The sequence below is a fragment of the Benincasa hispida genome, chromosome 8 (assembly GCF_027475165.1).
Source record: "Benincasa hispida cultivar pf3 chromosome 8, pf3_genome.v1.1, whole genome shotgun sequence".
Lineage (NCBI taxonomy): Eukaryota > Viridiplantae > Streptophyta > Magnoliopsida > Cucurbitales > Cucurbitaceae > Benincasa > Benincasa hispida.
The window spans coordinates 26,348,196-26,354,659 of NC_143485.1; the positions used below are offsets into that span (position 1 = coordinate 26,348,196).

The following is a 6,464-nucleotide window of genomic DNA, read 5'->3' on the forward strand; positions in this document are numbered from 1 at the left end:
TCGCAAGTTTCTTAATTGCGTTAAAGATATAAGTACGGTTCCGGCTTTCCTTTGGCGTACATCTCTCGGTGATCGGCCGCGTTCCCACATCTCTGTGGTGAAACAGGAATGAACGTAATGAATTCAAGGTTGTTTCCATCTCTGGAAGTACTTCTCGCTTTAGTTAATGCATTCTTCTAACCTTCTCTCGATAGATCAGAATGACATCTTCACTTCTGCTCTCACAAATGAAGATGCCGTCTAGCATGCTTTAGCTAAACATAATCATCCCTTTAGCACATATTAAGTTACTCGTTTAATTCATATTAATCACCAAGGGATTAAGAAAACTTCATGGAGAAAACGATTTATGGAGGAACTGAAGTAGACAGAAAAGTGGAGATGAAAATGATCAAGACATTCAATAATACTATTTAGCATCTGATACATGATTTGCGAATGAAGAGATTAAGGAGATGAAATACAGTTGGTGCATGAAAGTTAGAAATAAATACAAATGAGTGCCAACGTCTTGACACAGATCTGGATGGAGATTTTTCTTGCCGGTGTTGATGGAGTGAATGGAAGGATGAGCTTCCCTCTCAGGCTTGCTCAACCGATAGAAGGATCTAAGCACAGAGCTTCACGGCGGGGATTTGACAGAATTGCGCTAAGACTCATCTCTCGGCCTTATCTCTTTTCTTCCCGAATCTTCTCTGATTAGCACTCAGATTAGCCTCTCTCTCAATAGCCTTGTATCAATTATCCCTCGTATCAAGTATATCTTTCAGTGAATTCTATAAGGGTTTTTATAGGTGAAAAGCTTTGACTTTCTGACTCGTGGTCTCCACTTTATTGTTATGGAAAGTCTGAAAATGGTGGAATGAATATTCTTTCTGTTATGCAATCAGTCTGTCGAATATGTACAACAGTTAGTTGTACACATGTCATAATCCTCTGCAATTGCATTGCTCACTTGCATCTTTCGATCATGTGTTCGCATGCGGTGTTGTTTTTATTACCGCATGCAGTTGAAGTTCATCTCTGGTTCAACTGTCGCATTGCACCGTCATTGTGTTGATCATCTCTTCATTGTTGGTTGACAGGCACAATATGACAGAGATGCGTTATTCAGTTTCTCTTTGAGCCTTGATCGCAAGCGGTGACTTGGTTTCCTGCAAAATAGACTTGAAATATCTTTTTCTACCATCTTGACGGTGTTAGTGGGTGTATTTGCGATAATTTATAACTATTGTATTTCTTAGCTAATTTTCATACAATCAGCGCATATTTTCTCTCTTTTGGCCGCAATATCTGAATAAGACAACATAAATAACTTGTATTTCTACAAGTTATCAACATCTATTAAAACTTTTCCAGTAGCTAAGAAGGGGCGTTCAAGGATAATTGGTACCTCCCTATCTGCTTCATAGTCTAAGATGATAAAATATGCTAGGAATATGAAGTTGTCAACCTTTACCAAAGCGTCTTCAATCTTTTCTTCAGGGTACTCGATTGTTCTGTCAGCGAGCTGAAGAGTAATAGAAGTGGGTTATACTTCACCAATTCCCAGTTTCTTAAAGATTGAGAATGGCATGAGATTAATGCTGGCTCCCAAATCGCACAACGCAAGTCCCACATTCAACCCTCCTATCGAGCAAGGAACTGTGAAGCTCCTAGGGTCCTTTTATTTCTTGGGTAGACTGTTGCTTACTAACGTGTTGCACTCCTGTGTTAGCGCGATTACTTCTGTCTCGTTGACTCTTCTTTTCTTTGTCAAAATGTCCTTAAAAAATTTGACATATGTTGGCATTTGCTCCAAGGCCTCTATAAGTGGAATGTTGATTTGCAATTACCTCAGGAGCTCAAGAAAGCGCTTGAATTGTTGTTCATCATTCTTCTTCATCAAATGTCTAGGGAATGGTGCATTCAGTGGTACTTGGTTCTAAATGGCTTGTGGTCTCAGGCGTTCTTTCTTCTTGATCTTCTATTGCCATTGAATGTGTGTTGCGTTCTTTTGAAGAACTGCTGTTCTTGGATTCATTCTTCTTTCTTCAAGAGATTTTCCATTTCGCAACGTCACTGCGTGACATTGCTCCTTTCCATTGTTGTTTCTAGGTGTGTTAGTGTTGCTAAGTAGAACTCCAGGCTGCCTGTTCTTCAACTCGCTCGCTATCTGCCCTACCTGTATTTCCAGGTTTCTGATAGACGACACTTGGCTTTTTAGCAACGCGTCATTCTAGGCTATGTACTCCTTTAATAGGTTCTCAAGCGGAGATCCAGAGCTCGACGCTTGTCCTCCTCTATTAAAGGATCGTTGATGTTGATGATGCATTGGTTGAAATGCAGGCGGCGGTCCTTGCCTTTGTTGTTGGTTCGCCCTTGGGTGGTGCTTCTAATGATTTCCTCCTGTACAAGAAAAATTTGAATGATTCCTCCATCCAGGATTTTATGTATTGAAAAATGGGTTGTTTTTAATGAAGCATACTGACTGTAGGTTTTGTGGGCAATCAGCATAGGAGTGAGGATCTCCACAGCCCATACAGCTAACCATGGGTTGCCTGAATGCTTCTACCTGATTCACCTTCTGCGATTTGATGCATTTCCTAGCGATATGTTCTGCAAAAGGCTGGCCATCGTAGCCACCTATGTAGATAGTGTGGCTATTGCGTTGGAATCGATAGAATTAACATTCTGAGATCTCTTCTTCCTGTCAGCTCTTCTATCATACGTATCATCCACCCATTCCATGTTGTGCTTAGCAAAGCGATCTAATATCTCTTTAGCCTCAGTGTAAGATTTATCCATAATTCCACTAGCTGCTACTGCGTCGGCTGCCATTTGTGATGCTCTATTGAATCCACCATAAAAAGTCTCCATCTGGATAGTTGGTGGTAGTCCATGATTCGGGCAATTTTTTACCAATCCCTTAAAACGCTCCCATACGACGCTTAAGGTCTCAGCTTCTTCTTGTTCAAAGTACATAAATCTCTCGACGCCTCCTCGCGTTGGTGGTAGGTGAGAAGTATTTTTGCATAAATTTCTCCACCAACTTCTCCCAGGTGGTGATTTCACCAGGCTCCAGTGAGCTTACCCATTGTTTTGCGTCATCATGAAAGGAATAGGGGAACAAAGACAACCTGATTGCCTCTGGGGTGATTCCAGGAATGACAAATGAGTTACACATTTCCAGGAAATGCTTCATGTGAGCATGAGGATCTTCACCATGACCACCCCCAAACTGTCCAGCAGTCCGGAGCATTTGAAGCATTACAGATTTTATCTCGAATCTGGTCCCATCTGGCATTGGGTATATGATTCCTGGAGAGAAATCATATAGTACAGCATGAGCTAGTTGCTACGCTAAGTTCTGATTTCCCTGTTCTTCCGCCATTGCTCGTTGCCTGTTCTGTTGTTTGAGAAGTTGTTGCCTCAACCTTTGACGACAATTAGATTGGTTTCTACGTCGGAAGGTCCTTTCAATCTTAGGGTCCTATCTGAGTTCAGGAGTGCTCTCCTTGCTCATAAACGTTCACAAGCTTAGGCTTAGCTTGTAATACTCCCTCGACTGAAGTGTTCCTACAAAAGATACAAACGAAATATCTAGTTAGTTTTGTTTCTGAATCCCCGACAAAGGCGCCAAAAACTTGTTCGTCGCTATCGTGATTCGAGCTGGGAGTGTTTTGTATAAATTGGAAAAATAAATTCGAAGTATAAATGATGCGTTGATGCTTTGATGCGTTTATGTATTTGTAACACATTGATGCGTTAGAGATGTGCAACAGAACGCACGATACTCCTCCTATTGATGTTCAAGTTTTCCTAAATCAGACCCAAGTATAAATCCAATTTAGGTTCCTGGTAAGTACAGGGTCGAACTCAGGGATTCGGTCAAACTAACACAGACCTTGCATTGTAGCTATTGTAGGGGTTTTCTAAATGTATGAGAGAAATGTGTTATTTACACTAAAGTGTTGTGCTTGTGCCAGAAGATACAAAAGAGTTGAGTAGTGAGTGATGGATCATGCGAAAATGAATTTTAATGTAAGTGGTATGCGTCAATCTAAGATGAATGTACACAAACAAGAGTGTGATGTGGATGAGATGGGATGATTTGTTTATCTTTGTTTATGCGTTAGACTTTATTCAACATTTATCAATGTGAATAACATACAAAACCTATCTCTAGGATGCATGCGTCTAACACAAAATGCAATAAACACCAGTAAGTCTATCTCTAGATGTACTAGGTGTCCTACTTGATGCTGGCTTATTTATTCTTTCGAATAATCTAAGCTAAGGATGCTTTTACCAATTGATTAAGTTGGCTTAAGCGTTGAAATGAAATGTTGTATAAAGTATAAATTCATTCAACATAAACAAGAAATAAACAATGGCAAAGTGTGATGGATCAAATATATGAATTTATAAAGAAGCAGATCGTCTTTACAAAAGTAATATTTAAACAAATGAAATGAAAGCGATAAATGAGATGAAAGGAACTGAGTCAAGCCATAGAGTACAATCTCTTGTATCTCTTTGGCTCAATCTAGTTGTGTACAATCACTTGTATAGGAATTGGACGAAGTGTCTTTCTCAAGCTTGGCTTCTTCCGCTCCCTGACTGGCAGTGATGGTGGGTTTCAACCCTTCTGATCGTCTTGGCACTACAGCACAACTTTTAAAGAACTAAAACTATGACTATGCTAATACAAAGAGTGAGAATTTTGATTTTTTATGAACTCCAAACTCTGGAGGGACTTCATCTATTTATAGGCATTGGTCATCTCCACTTTGTGATGGGCAACATTAAAGTCCATGCCTTGGTCAGCCGCTTGACACTCAGAAGCTTTTCAGATGCCGCCTACTGTAGGTGCCCATACTTGCAAGTGATGATGTGACACAATTAGCCTGGATCAATGAATCTTCTCTGCATTGAATTCCCTCCGACGCATGGCCCATGCGTTAGAACTTTTCCTGCGACACTTCTTGATTATGCGTTAGCTTCTTGTTGAAATCCTGCAATACAATGTGTTAGTGTCGCAGTATTTAGTAATAAAACTTCTTTTGCATGAGTTTGCTAATGTTTGAGTAATTCCATGCGTTTCTTCTAAAAATGAGGATAATTTATCATTAAAAACCTTAGTTATTCCAACTTAAGAGCAAAAATAACTTGTATTTCTACAAGTTATCACCCATGATCTGTAGATCTGTAGGTCTGCGAGGTCCCCTTACTAGCTCGTAAATGGATAAGCTTTAAGGTAGCTTGAGAAATTAATTTGAAACGTTCAAATTACATAGAACAAGAGAATACATATTTAAATATGATTTAAATATATAAAGATGATTATTGTACAAAAATTAATTTAATATTTGATATTAAATTAATTAATATTTTAAATTGATTTATGAAATTAATTTAAGAAAATCTTTTTTTTTAATTAAAATGGTTTAAAATCATTTTTTGTTTTAAAAGAAAAAAAGTGAAAATCGTTTTGCATGGTTGCACAAAATGGAAAATGAATTTTCTCCATTACCTTCATCTTTATGCTCACACAAAAGCCATTATCCTCTCTACTTTGATTCTCCAAGTATGAGCTGCAAGCCATGCACTCCATCTCTTTACATGTTCATCTACTATATATAAAGAAGATTGGAGTTGTTGGAGGAGGATGAATGCAGAATTTTTAGAGAAAATTTTATGTGAAGAAGAACCTGTCTTCTTCAATCGGTTGCTTTGAACTCCTTTTGCTTCTTCATATCTTTAAGTTGTTCTTGAGTCCCACAACTCTGCCTAAAGCTCCAAGAGCATAGTAGGGAAGGCTTTGAGGTGGTTCACAGTGATATCAAGTGAAGACAGCAACTGTACAAACGTTTTCTTGGATAGTTCATCAAAGGTATGTTTTGAAAACCCATTTTTTTGGAAGAGCATGCTTTAGTTTTTGCCAAAATTAGTGAATTAGAATGCTTATAGATCCTTGATACTTCCACTGCATGTTATTTAACTCTTTCATTCAATTATTTAAATTTTATAAGAAAACCTATTTATTTAATAAAATTATTTTGATTTTAGTTAAAATTTATGAGATTCGGGTCGTTACAAATTAAATTAGATGAAATGCATCCTAATCTAAGCAGTCTAATAGCATTAAGCTTTAAGGATTACACTTGGGTAAATTTCTAATAGGAAACGCCTAAATAGGAATTTAACATGGCCCTCTATGTCACATATTATATGGCAATCTAAAGCTACTAATCCTACAATCAAGAAGAGTTTGTTAGACAATATAAGATAACACGGTCAATGATTAGTTCAATTAAGATAAAAACCCAAAAAATAAGAAGTATAAATTAGTTTGATTAAGAACAAAACCTCACAATCTTCCTAAATGGGTTTTCCTACTCCTAAGCTAGCAAAATCAACTCACATTAGCCACAATTGAAATCCAAGGTTGATGATTACAATCTAAATTGCTCAAAATACAG

The 6,464-nt window shown here is 37.9% G+C and overlaps 1 non-coding gene across 1 annotated transcript; it reads left to right on the forward strand.

The window, feature by feature from the left end:
- The first annotated feature begins 2,875 nt into the window (after positions 1-2,875).
- On the forward strand, positions 2,876-2,980 carry LOC120084256 (small nucleolar RNA R71). Its single transcript, XR_005483622.1, has one exon. It is a non-coding gene; the product is annotated as a small nucleolar RNA R71 (small nucleolar RNA).
- Positions 2,981-6,464: the final 3,484 nt, after the last annotated feature.